Raw genomic sequence first — 11450 nt, 5'->3', positions numbered from 1 at the left:
CTCCCCTCTGGGACTTCAGTGCTTCCCTGACTATTCTCCTTAGCTCATTGAAGTCCGCCCTCCTGAAATCTAGGGCTGCTGCCTTGCTGTAGGCCTTTGCCACCTTGCGCTGGATGGTGAATTCCAGCAGGCGATGATCGCTGTCACCCAGGTGGTCTAGTGCCTGCAAGCCCCCTCACCAGGACGTCGCTGGTGGTCAGCACCAGATCCAACAAGGCGTCTCCCCTGGTGGGGCTGTGCATTTCCTGGGTTAGATGGAGGTCCTGCATTTGGGCTAGGAACCTACATGAGCAGTCAGACCTGGCTGACTGCTCTTCCCAGCAGATGTCTGGAAGGTTCAGGTCACCCATGATGACCACGTCCTTTGACCTAACTACCTCCGTGAGCTGACTTAAGAATTCCTGGTCTTGCTCTTCCCCTTGGTTGGGTGGTCTGTAGTAGACCCCCACCGTTAAATCTCTTTCCCCTCATCTGCCTTGTATTCTAACCCAGAGTAATTCAGAGTGCCTCCCCCCCTCTGATTCTTGGCTAATTGATGAGGGTGTGTATTCCTCCTTAATGTAGAGCGCCACACCCCCACTTTTCCTCCCTGTCCTATCCCTCCTCTACAGCCTATAGCCCTTGATATTCACCGCCCAGTCATGCATTGGGTCCCACCATGTTTCAGTAAGCCCCACTTTGTTTGGGTTGGTGTCAGCTAGCAGAAGGGTAAGTTCCTCCTGCTTGTTTCCCATACTATGAGCGTTTGTGTAGAGGCATTTGAAGCCTCCTGAGGATGTGTGCACCGGCCCTCTAATCTCAGCATTGCCCTGGCCCCTGTTGCTTACTTGTGTATATGTTCCGCTCGTCAGTCTAGGCTGGGCTGTTTTTGTGGGTGTTGCTTGGTTTGGCAATCCAAGGCTTCCTCTGCCCTTGTCTTCCCCTTCCCCCAATGAGCCTAGTTTAAAGCCCGCCGGAGGAGAGCTGCCAACCTAGAAGATAATACGTGCTTACCTTAAGGGGAAAGGTGCAGCCCATCCCATCCGAGCATGTCTCTTGTCGTGATTTGCGGGTCTTTGTCGAGGAAGCCAAAGCCCACCTCAAGACACCATTCCCGAAGCTGCCAGTTGGTCTCTGCAATGCATGTCGCATGCCACCTTCCACGTACACTCACTGGTAGGACAGAAGAGACAACCATCTGTGCGCCTATCTCTTTCAGCATGCCTCCCAGAGCATGGTAGTCCTCCATCAGGTGATCAGGGCATCTCCTGGCCGCATCATTAGTATCCACATGGAATAGGACCATTGGGTAGTAATCGGTGGGCAGCAGGTCCAGATGATTTCCATTCAAGGGTGCTGAGGGAATTGGCAGAGGCCATTGTGGGACCCCTGGCACAGCTCTATGAGTACTTGTGGTGCTCTAGCAAGGTACCTGAGAATTGGAAAAGGGCCAGTGTGGTCCCCATTTTCAAAAAAGGGAGGAAGGAGGACCCAGGAAACTATAGGCCCTTTACTCTTACCTCAGTCCTGGGGAAGCTTTTTGAGAAAATTATCCAAAAACTCATCTGCGAGGGACCAGCAGGGGAGATTATGCTTAGGAGCAACCAACATGGGTTCATTAGAGGGAGGTCCTGTCAGACCAACCTGGTTGCCTTCTATGACCAGATCACAAAATCCTTGGATGCAGGTGTCATGGTGGATGTAGTCTTTCTGGACTTTTGGAAGGCTTTCAACACTGTCCCTCACCACATTCTCATTAAAAAATTAGGCAACTGTGGTGTTGATGCCTACACAGTCGGATGTGTCACAAATTGACTGGAGGGCAGCACCCAGAGAGTGGTGATGGATGGGTCATTTTCGACCTTCAGGGTTGTGGGCAGTGGGGTACCCCAGGGCTCGGTCCTGGGGCCTACACTGTTCAACATCTTCATCACTGACTTGGATGAGGGGGTAAAAAGCACCTTGTTCAAGTTCTCAGATGACACTAAGATGTGAGGACAAGTGGGCACATTAGAAGGGAGGAACAGGCTACAACTGGATCTGGACAGGTTACAGGGGTGGACAGATGATAATAGGATGGAATTCAATACTGACAAGTGCAGAGTACTGCATCTGGGGAGGAACAACCAGCAGCATACCTACAGGCTGGGGAACTCCCTTTTCATCAGTGCAGAGGCAGAAAAGGATCTTGGAGTCATTATAGATTCCAAGATGAACACAGGCCACCAATGTGAGAACGCGGTCAGTAAGGCCAACCGCACCTTGTCATGCATCCACAGATGCAACGCGAGCAGGTCCAAGGTAGTGATCCTCCCCCTCTATGCAACATTATGACCGATGTTGGAGTGCTGCATCCAGTTCTGGGTGTGGACAGCATTGAGAGGGTCCAAATGAGGGCCACTTGCATGATCGGGGGGCAGCAGTGCAGGCCCTATGGGGGGAGGCTATGGGACCTGAACCTGTTCAGCCTCCACAAGAGAAGGCTGAGAGGGGATCTGGTGGCCGTCTATAAACTTATGAAGGGGGACCAGTAGGGAACAGGAGAGACCTTGTTCCCCTGAGCACTACCAGGATTAACTAGGAATAATGGCCAGAAGTTGACTAAGAGGAGGTTCAGGCTAGACGTCAGGAGGCGCTACTTCACAGGGTGGCTAGGATCTGGAACCAACTTCCAAGAGAAGTGGTGCTTGCCCCTACCCTGCGGGTCTTCAAAAGGAGGCTAGATAATCACCTTGCCAGGGTCGTTTGACCCCAGCATTCTTTCCTGACCATGGCAGGGGGGCAGACATGTTGATCTGCTCAGGTGCCTTCTGACTCTACCAACTATGAAACTATTTGTTGACTCTGAAGATTTAAGGACTTTGACCATTTCAGTACACCATGCTTCTAATTGAAACCATGATTTTCAAAATGATTATCCTAATCTAGCATTATCTTGACTTTTATGGATTGTCTCCTGCATGAAAACAGGTTAAATGTCTTTAGGGGCTCTCTTACTATGTATTTGTGCAGATCCTAGAACAATCTGGACCAGATCTTGCTAGTGGTCTTTAAAAAAAATAAATAAAGTAAAGGGATTTAGAAGGAAAACATCAAAACTGCAAGACATCTTGTGGTTGTTCATAGCTTCCGGTTTGATTATGTTTTGAGAGAGGCCATCCAGAGCACTTTCTTTCTGTAAGCTGTGTAGGAGAACTTGGCTAGTTAGAAGCTCTAGGCCAGAGGTTCACAACCACCAGGCCACAGCCTGGTACTGGACTATGGTGGGCTGGCTGCTGGGTCATAGCACGAGCCCCCGCCCCTTGGCCCCTTGTCTGTCTGCCAGGGTGAGTGGTGTCTGCTGCCGGTGCTCACATGCAGGATTAAAGCTGGGGGGCAGGTCAATCGCCATGCCAGTCTGCAGCACGGAAATGGTTGGGAACCACTGCTCTAGGCAATGCCAGAAAAGACAGGTCCATTGGCTAGATTCTAACTGCTAGAGTTCCATTAATTCATTTCTCTGCTATAGACTGTACAATTTTAAGTTTCCCCGGGGAGCTCTCCAGAGGATGCCAACGCACAGATGGTTTAAGTGGTTGATATAAGGATCTTCCATTTTTTAGTCATACATATGAAGATTTTCTACATACAATGGTTAAATAAGTGAGGCCTTTTCTAGAAAGTCATGTCCAGTTTCACCAATGCTGTAGTGATAGATCAAGGGCAGGACCCTTCCTTCCTTCCTAATATATACAAAATGAAAGCTGTTGGTTCAGTAAGGATGCTAACTTCAGCCACTTATCAACTTATGCAGACCTTGGCCTGATATGGTCTGAGAGAAACCACCAAACCTGTAAAATTTACCAAAGAAATCAAAAAAAGGGTGATACAGTGATGGCCAGTGACATGCACAAAATAACTCTTTGTCTAAGAGTATTTTCCTTTCACTGCTTGGTCCCTGCTAACCTTTAGCATTGTGAAGTTATCCTCTGATACAAACTTTTTTCCTCAGTAAGCCTTTCTGGAGCAGGCTCTTTACCTGTGATAGGGCTGTAGGTGCTTGACTCTTAACAAGGCTATTTTAGAGCCTGTGACAGCTGAGAGTTGTGTCTGTGTGGTGAAGGTGGTTGCTGAATGCTCTGTGAGGATTAGACCAGGTGTTTCTTCTGTTTGTTCATGCATTGTGAACTGTATGTTGCCGCTAAGAGTTTAATTGAAGTAGAAGATTAGTGAGGCCTTGTAAGTAGTGAGGCCTTGTATGTAGTGACATAGTTACAGTTTATCAGGAAAATGCAAAGGCTTGTACTGCTATTGGTCAGTCATAAGGAAAATTCATAGTGTAAGAGTGCAAGTGGCTGTGAGTCAACAGTGTAGCTCAGAAGTTATAAATTGGCTAGCACATCCGGAAATCCACAGAAGGAAAACGCAGCATTGTGAGAGAAGCTACTAATTTAAAGATTAGCTGCTGACCGGGTTTCTGTGAGCCAATGGATCTCAAGGAGCTCAAGGACTGAATACCAGTGTCCTTCCCAGTACCCCTCGGAGAGCGCAAATCAGGGATGCCTGACTTCACTGACCTTTATAGAAGAGGAACTTGTCATGCATCAGGCATCAGAGGGGACTGCCGATAAGTTGCTGACGTGAGTTGTTATTGTTTATCATTGTTGTCTTGTTATACTACACATAGTTGTGTGTTTGTTAAGTCAATAAACCTTTCTTACCTTTTTACTCCCGACCACTCTCTCAATCATGAACCCTCCTGCTGGCAGCTGGGACAAGGGCTCAATCCTATTTCCTTTATATGCATAAGTGGTACTTATATAGCTACATAACTGCAGTTTTTGGCACTGATGCACAGTTTGGCATTCAGTGTAGAAATAGTAAACCTGTGTTCCCATCATAAACATGCTTAGAAGGCTGCACTATGGTAGCATAGTTGGCAAAGAATTTCCAGGCATTCATGTAATGCCACAAGATCCTGAACTTTTAATTGCAGAAAAAACTACGAAGTGTTAGAGATTGGAGGGAAAGTCTTTCCATGTGTTATTAGAAGTTTTATTAGAATGGCCTCATGGCTAGGGTATTTGCTAGGGTCCTAGCTCCCCCTTAGCAGAGATTTGAACCTAAGTTTTCTGATTCCTTCAAAATTCTTTGAGTCCCTGACCACAGGCTAGGCATTTCCCAGAGTGCTCTCCAGCCCTCCACTTGAAGCTGATCCACTGCATCTTGCATTTGATAGTTCTTGGACAACTACATTTCGGATATTTTCTACCCCATTAGGAGCAGGGGCAAAAACTGATTGGAGTGTGCCAATGATCAGTGTGCCAATGTTCTTGTTGGGAATTAAAGCTGGAGGTTCTTGCCTAGAAGGTCTTGCCCTTCACTCAGTCAGACTGATTGATTGCCATATTTGGGTCAGATAGGAATTTTACTCCATGGTCAGATTGGTATGGGCTGCGGGGTTTTTTGCCTTTCTCTAGCAGGCAAGTGGAGACAAGTAGCCTTCTTTGCAGGATCTTCTGAGTGTATATTAACCTTTGCAGCAGCAAGGTGTTGGCTGTCATGGTTCCCCTGCTTTATCCATGGCAGGTTAGGGTTTTATGTCTTGGGTTTTGTTAGGGTTGATTGTAATTTTGCTAAAAGATTAGACAATAGATTAGTATAGGGTGGATTGGATAGGGGTGATCCTGCCTGAGACAGGGGGTTGGATTAGATGATCTCTAGGGGATATCCAGGGGTCAATAAAAGGGGGAGGGTGGGAGGTAAATGGTGCAGCGCATGCTTGAGCAGCGTGCGCTGCTGAAAAGTGGAACCAGGTCGATCAGAGTTGTGCTGTGGCTGCTGGCCAGGCTCTACGTGGCAGAATCACCATGGCTGCAGCCCCAGGAGGCCCCCAGGACCCTGGGTAAGGCTTCTGGAGCCAGCACAGTGCTGGTCCCAGCCTCCCCTACCCCCATCCAGGGCAACTTGCCATGTGCCAAAGCACGTGTGGCACACGCATTCCCGGGGACAAGTAGCTGTGGCATAAGGTGCATTACTGCTACTTTTCCCTGAGGAACCAAATGTCTACTCACATCTGGATGTACCCTAGAGGTCCTTTCCATTCCTACTTTTCTGTGATCTTCTTTCTCCACTTTCCCATTTTCCTTCTGGCAAATACACAAGTAGGGTGATCTTATTATGCCACAGAAATAGAATCCCTAAATGTAAAAGCCAGAAAGTGTAGGTACATGGCTACATGTATGCCACTGAGGTACATGAAAAGTAACTTTGCAATTATCAAATGGTTTTGGTATCTTTCTTTTCTACCTGATAAGTACTCAGGTCCTTCTATATTTTCTCTTTCTAATTAATTACTCCAAAGGCGATTTCAGTCTTACAAAGACCTTTCTTTATGTTTCAGAAAAATGTTTGGAGAAAAAAATAGTTGTGTAGTTCTTTCCAAAGCCAATCAATAGGCTGATCAATATGAATCAAAGAGGAAAGACCACTGCATGTCCCTGTCTTTGTGGCAGGCTAGACAGCTCTGGTAGCTTGTGACTTTTTCTGAGTGTTTTAAATCGGTCCAGAGCCCTAAGTAGCTTCACAAAGGGGCAGCCTGTTCTGTTTCTTTTAAGATAGGTTTCTACTGTTAGACTGAAATAAATATGTTAATAATATAAAATATTGTTGGTATTACTGTAGCAAAATACTGTAAATTTGTTTTTGTTTTGTTCTATCCTGTGGGTCTCCAGTCTTTTTATTGCTTCTAATTGAGCTATTTTTGCACAGAGGAAAGGAGGCTTTCAGTTTTAAGTATGGGCTAAAAGATTTTTGCAATGATTTTATGCCTTTGTTTAGCTTGTTTTGGAACTAGAAATTAGATAGACATTTAATGATCCCTTTAAAATCACTGGCACTTTTGTAAGCCCTAGAGCAATTTATTTATGCACGAGCTGGTACAAAGAATTTTGAGCATGGACCCAGCAGAGTCAGTTGTCCAGTTAAAAATAAAATTAGTCACCTACAGCTGTTTATTGATGTTGGGAGTCAAACCTTTAAATCAAATGAATTAAACTTCCTCAGGGGTTCTTGAGCTGTAAAAATAAAAGTACTCTTTTCAGGTTAGCACATCTGTTTGTACCCATGCACGGGTGGCATGACAGGTAACCACACAGCATATAAGCTAGAGACTGTGATATACATTTTCTAGGCATAGAGTACATATACCAATTGAACACTTTCTTTCCAGTTTCTCTGTCAACAATAACACAATTTAAATCAAGGACTGACTTTGGTATAATCTATGCACAATCTACAGGCAATAGGATCCAATGCATGATGAGGGGAGGGAAAAGAAATTGTAAAAAACAATTCATCATGTATTTCGTGATTTTTTTGTTTTACTTAAAAATAGCTCAGTAAAGTTAAGCTGCTTGCTCGAATGGCCGAAACAGATTTCTGTTTGTACTTGTGGAAGTTTAGCATGTTATTTATACTCTGTTCTAAACTTCTGGGCCAGATTTGGGCAAATTTGGCTTGAAGGTCAACACTTTTACATTCTGTTTTGAATTCAAATAGTCAGTGGATGCCCATTGCCACCAATCTGTCTCTTGGAATCATATAATAAGCATTCTCTTTCAAGAATTTTGTAATGTCCTTAGAGTTGAAATGTGTGCAAAAGTGTTTTTTTTTGGGGGGGGGGGTTGTTTGTTTGTTTTGGGGGGGTTTTTTTGCACAATTTGGACTTACCTGTAGAGTATTATGATGATCCATCAAAAGATGTTTCCTCTCTGAAACCAGTTATCCATCCATTTTGTCTTCCTGCCCATCAAATTGATTTGTTTCCAAATTCTCACTCCCAATAAAAATGCCCTCAAATTCTTTTTGAACATTAACCAGGTTAGTAGATGTGTTTGTTTGGATATAAATAACAGGTAATATCTTGCTATTAAATATGTACACTGAATTTTCCCTAAGAAATTCTTGAAGAGCCTTATGATCTTAATACAAGTAATGACAAATATCAAAGAGATGCATTTGTTTAAGCAGAACTAGTGTGTTAGGCACAAGTGAGTGTACAGTTTTGTGTCGAAACATGGTACAGCCATGTATACTTACTGCATTAAGTGATTGTGGCATTCTGTGCTGAGAGTTCAACTGTTGAGTTTCATACGGAGCAGGATGATTCATCTAGATTATTAGGATTCTCATGGGATAACATCACTATACTGATTGCCTTTGACAGATCACTTTGCTTGTATTAAAACGCAATTGCTACTGCCTAGTCAAATTTAAACACTCTGGTGACAGGAAGCAAAATCCTAGCAGTGTCCAGTATATTAGTTTACAAATTACATGGATGAGAAAAAGAGCTATGGAATATGTGAAGAGTGGTACTGCGGGCTGTCTGTGCAAAGGTTTTGGCAAATGCACAAGCATCTAACATGACTGTCTCTGCTTTTAATGTTAGCTGTTCTGGGATGCACTCTATATGAGTTTATTATAAAAATGAAACAAAAAGCCTAACTCATGACTTGCCCTTAGTGAAAGTAAAGCCAATAAATACTGGTTCACAATGATTGGGACTCATTCTATATATTTTGTGCTACTGCACATCCGAGATCTAGAAGCATATAACCAAGCTGGTGCAAAATGAGAGTGTAGGCTGAGGGTGAGCTGAAATAGATTAATGAGCCTGACCCACAGATTTCACAACACTGCAGTTAGCTCCACCTTGACTGCACCTGCCAGTAATTCTCCAGGCGGAAAATGTTAGGACCCTTACTTTTTCCCCGCCCTTTTCCTCTGCTGATTTATGGTGAGCCTGGACACTGAAGGACTTGGTCTTGCAGCTGATACGTTGCTTACCTATGCCCAAGTTAGAGATTTGACTGGGCATAAGGCTTAAGACACTAAAGTTAGCAGAAGTGTAATGCTTATTCTAACTAACATCAGCAAAATGACATGTTTGTTTACTTAGTGGAATGCAGGGCTTTAAATGGTTAATCATTTGTCTCATCATTTGACTGTTTGTTTAGTGTGGAATAGAGGAACTCAAACCAGACAGGGGAGGAAACCAGTGGTATATCAAGAGGAAAAAGGCAAAAGTATGCTTTTAAGATGATTAACAGCAAGTAAACAAAGGTAGTAGTGGTGACAACCTCATGCAGGTGCAGAGTGGACATGTTCATGGTAACGGACTAATGCATAGCCAATTCCATGTAAATGTAGGGGTGGAGCCATGGGCATAATGGGAGGAGACTGGGCATGGTTTAATGCTAATGAGTGTAAACTGGAAGGTATATATGTATGAATGCAATGATGTTCTGGGCCACTCCTCAGTTTGGTGGGGACCCGCCTGAAGTTGCCTCCACTTCAATAAAGTTGTTGAGCGCAGTGTGTGCTTGTGTTTGCTCCACAAGCGGTCGTGCTCATGATTCAATGGGCAATTGGTTCGTCACTCCTTAGTCGTTGGGCCTCACGTGGAGTTGGGGTTTAACAGAAGACATGATCAAGAAATAAAAGGAAGGAAGCAGAGTTTAGAAGGCTGTTTGTTGTAGTGTCAGCTGGTGTCCAGGGGAAGGGAGTTTCCATGAGGATTATGATGAAGAGCCATGGTCAAGTAGGGAGTGAGGACATATAATGGTTGTTAGAAAGATGGCTTTTATTGAACAAGCAGTACAAAGGGGCTAATTGATTTTTTTAAAAGTTCCAACAAAAGGAAAATAAGAGGAGCAGTTGAGTTCTGGCTGTGTAGCAGAACAGCTGGTTGGTGCATGCATGTGTGTGTGGGAGGAGGGAGGATTGATACACTATGCAATTCCTGGAGCACCGACTAGATCCATTGCACAGAACACTATCCATACATAACACTGAACTAGTGCACTGTGAACCAGCTCAAAAGAGTACTTGATTTTCCAGGTATGCTTTTAAACCATGAAAGGTGACTTTTAACCCATTTAATAGACTTCTATGTTTAGAATCATAGAAAATTAGGGTTGGAAGGGACCTCAGGAGGTCATCTAATCCAACCCCTTGCTCAAAGCAGGACCATCTCTAACTAGATCATTCCAACCAGGGCTTTGTTAAGCCAGGCCTTAAAAACCTCCAAGGATAGACAGTCCAACACCTATGTGGTGTTTGTTAGGCCCCTGATGGACACTACACTTAAAACCTGATTAAAGATATATGTTTCCTCTCTGGGAGGTCCAATCAGCAGGTGGGCTCCCAGCCATGGGAGCACATGGTATGCTCTCCTGGCTGGGAGCTCTGACCAGCTGACAGGGAGCCCAGCCACAGTACAAGAAAGCCTTGCTATTTGCAGGCTCAGCAAATATTTGTGAATGCCAAACCTACATCTTAAATACACTTACAGGAGCTCCTTGGGAGCTCTGTGCTTGCCACCGCTGGGCTCCCAGCATCTCCAGGGGAGCCATCCCCGTTCCGCACCAGCACCCCAAACCGCCGCGGGCACTGTGTTCATGAATGCATTGCCATATTCACAGATTTTGCCATTTGCAGGGATCTCAAGAACGTATCCCCTGCGAATGGCGAGGGTTGCCTGTAATGCATTGTATGCTTCCCCATATGGGAGCCAAGTTTGCTACTTGCCAGTGCAGAGGAGCCCAGGACTGGCTCTGTCTGCACCACCAATATGGCATAATGGGGATCTGATGTGAGATCCCACAATTGCATCTCCTACCATGCATGTGTAGCATGGCAGGAAGTGTGATAGTTGGGATCCCACATTAAATCCCATTGCACCTTTATTTTAACATCTGTCAAGGACCTCAGTGTAAGGTTTAAACCACATTAAACTGGTTATGTGTGTCCATGTCCTTAATTTCACTGAAAGCGCAAAGTCCATAAATTATGGTTGGTACATAAGCATCTTTTGTTCCTTTTCCATTTGACTCTAATCCACAGCAAGCCTTTGGTTCAGTGATTTTACTGCTTAATGTCTTCTCCCTACCCTCCAATCCAAGGTGTGTTTTCTTTACAGAATGTGCTTGATTCCTTTTGGGCTTCTTCCGATGGGCCAGCTCTATAGGGTGTGTGGAAGAAAGAGCTCTGTTTCTTAGCAAAGGCAAGATGCTCTCTGTTTGGATAGGGATATTTTATAAAAGATTACTTAATCATTTAAGGTAACTCAGATCTTAAATGATCTTACGTAGCACACTACAACACATTACAACACTTATGCCCTTGGCCCTTCTCAAACCTAATCAATCTTCCCAACTTAAACTGAAATTTTCCAAGAGCGTTACCTATATGGCTTTGTCTTGTAATGCAAAGCTGTGGATTATGCTTCTACTTGAAATCAGCCCACACAGGTTGATTGGCCTCCAGAACTGAATGTTCTGGTTGCATAGCTCCTAATCATAGAATCATAGAAGTAGGATTGGAAGGGACCTTATAGATCTTCAAGTCCAACCTGGGTGGGAGAAAAACTGGACTCAAATGACTCCAGCCAGGTAGGCATCAAGCCTCTTCTTAAAGACCCCCAGGGT

General features: G+C 44.6%; 1 long non-coding RNA gene across 1 annotated transcript in view; it reads right to left on the bottom strand.

The window, feature by feature from the left end:
* Positions 1-4111, bottom strand: part of LOC109311899 — a 12635-nt gene extending 8524 nt beyond the window's left edge. Inside the window, exon 1 of the long non-coding RNA XR_002101654.1 lies at positions 4031-4111. This is a non-coding gene — a long non-coding RNA (uncharacterized LOC109311899). The remainder of the gene's footprint in view (positions 1-4030) is intronic.
* Between the last annotated feature and the right edge of the window lie 7339 nt (positions 4112-11450).

The sequence above is a fragment of the Crocodylus porosus genome, unplaced genomic scaffold (assembly GCF_001723895.1).
Source record: "Crocodylus porosus isolate Cpor-Errol unplaced genomic scaffold, CroPor_comp1, whole genome shotgun sequence".
NCBI lineage: Eukaryota > Metazoa > Chordata > Crocodylia > Crocodylidae > Crocodylus > Crocodylus porosus.
The sequence above is the reverse complement of the archived record's forward strand: the minus strand, read 5'-3'. Positions and strand labels throughout refer to the sequence as shown.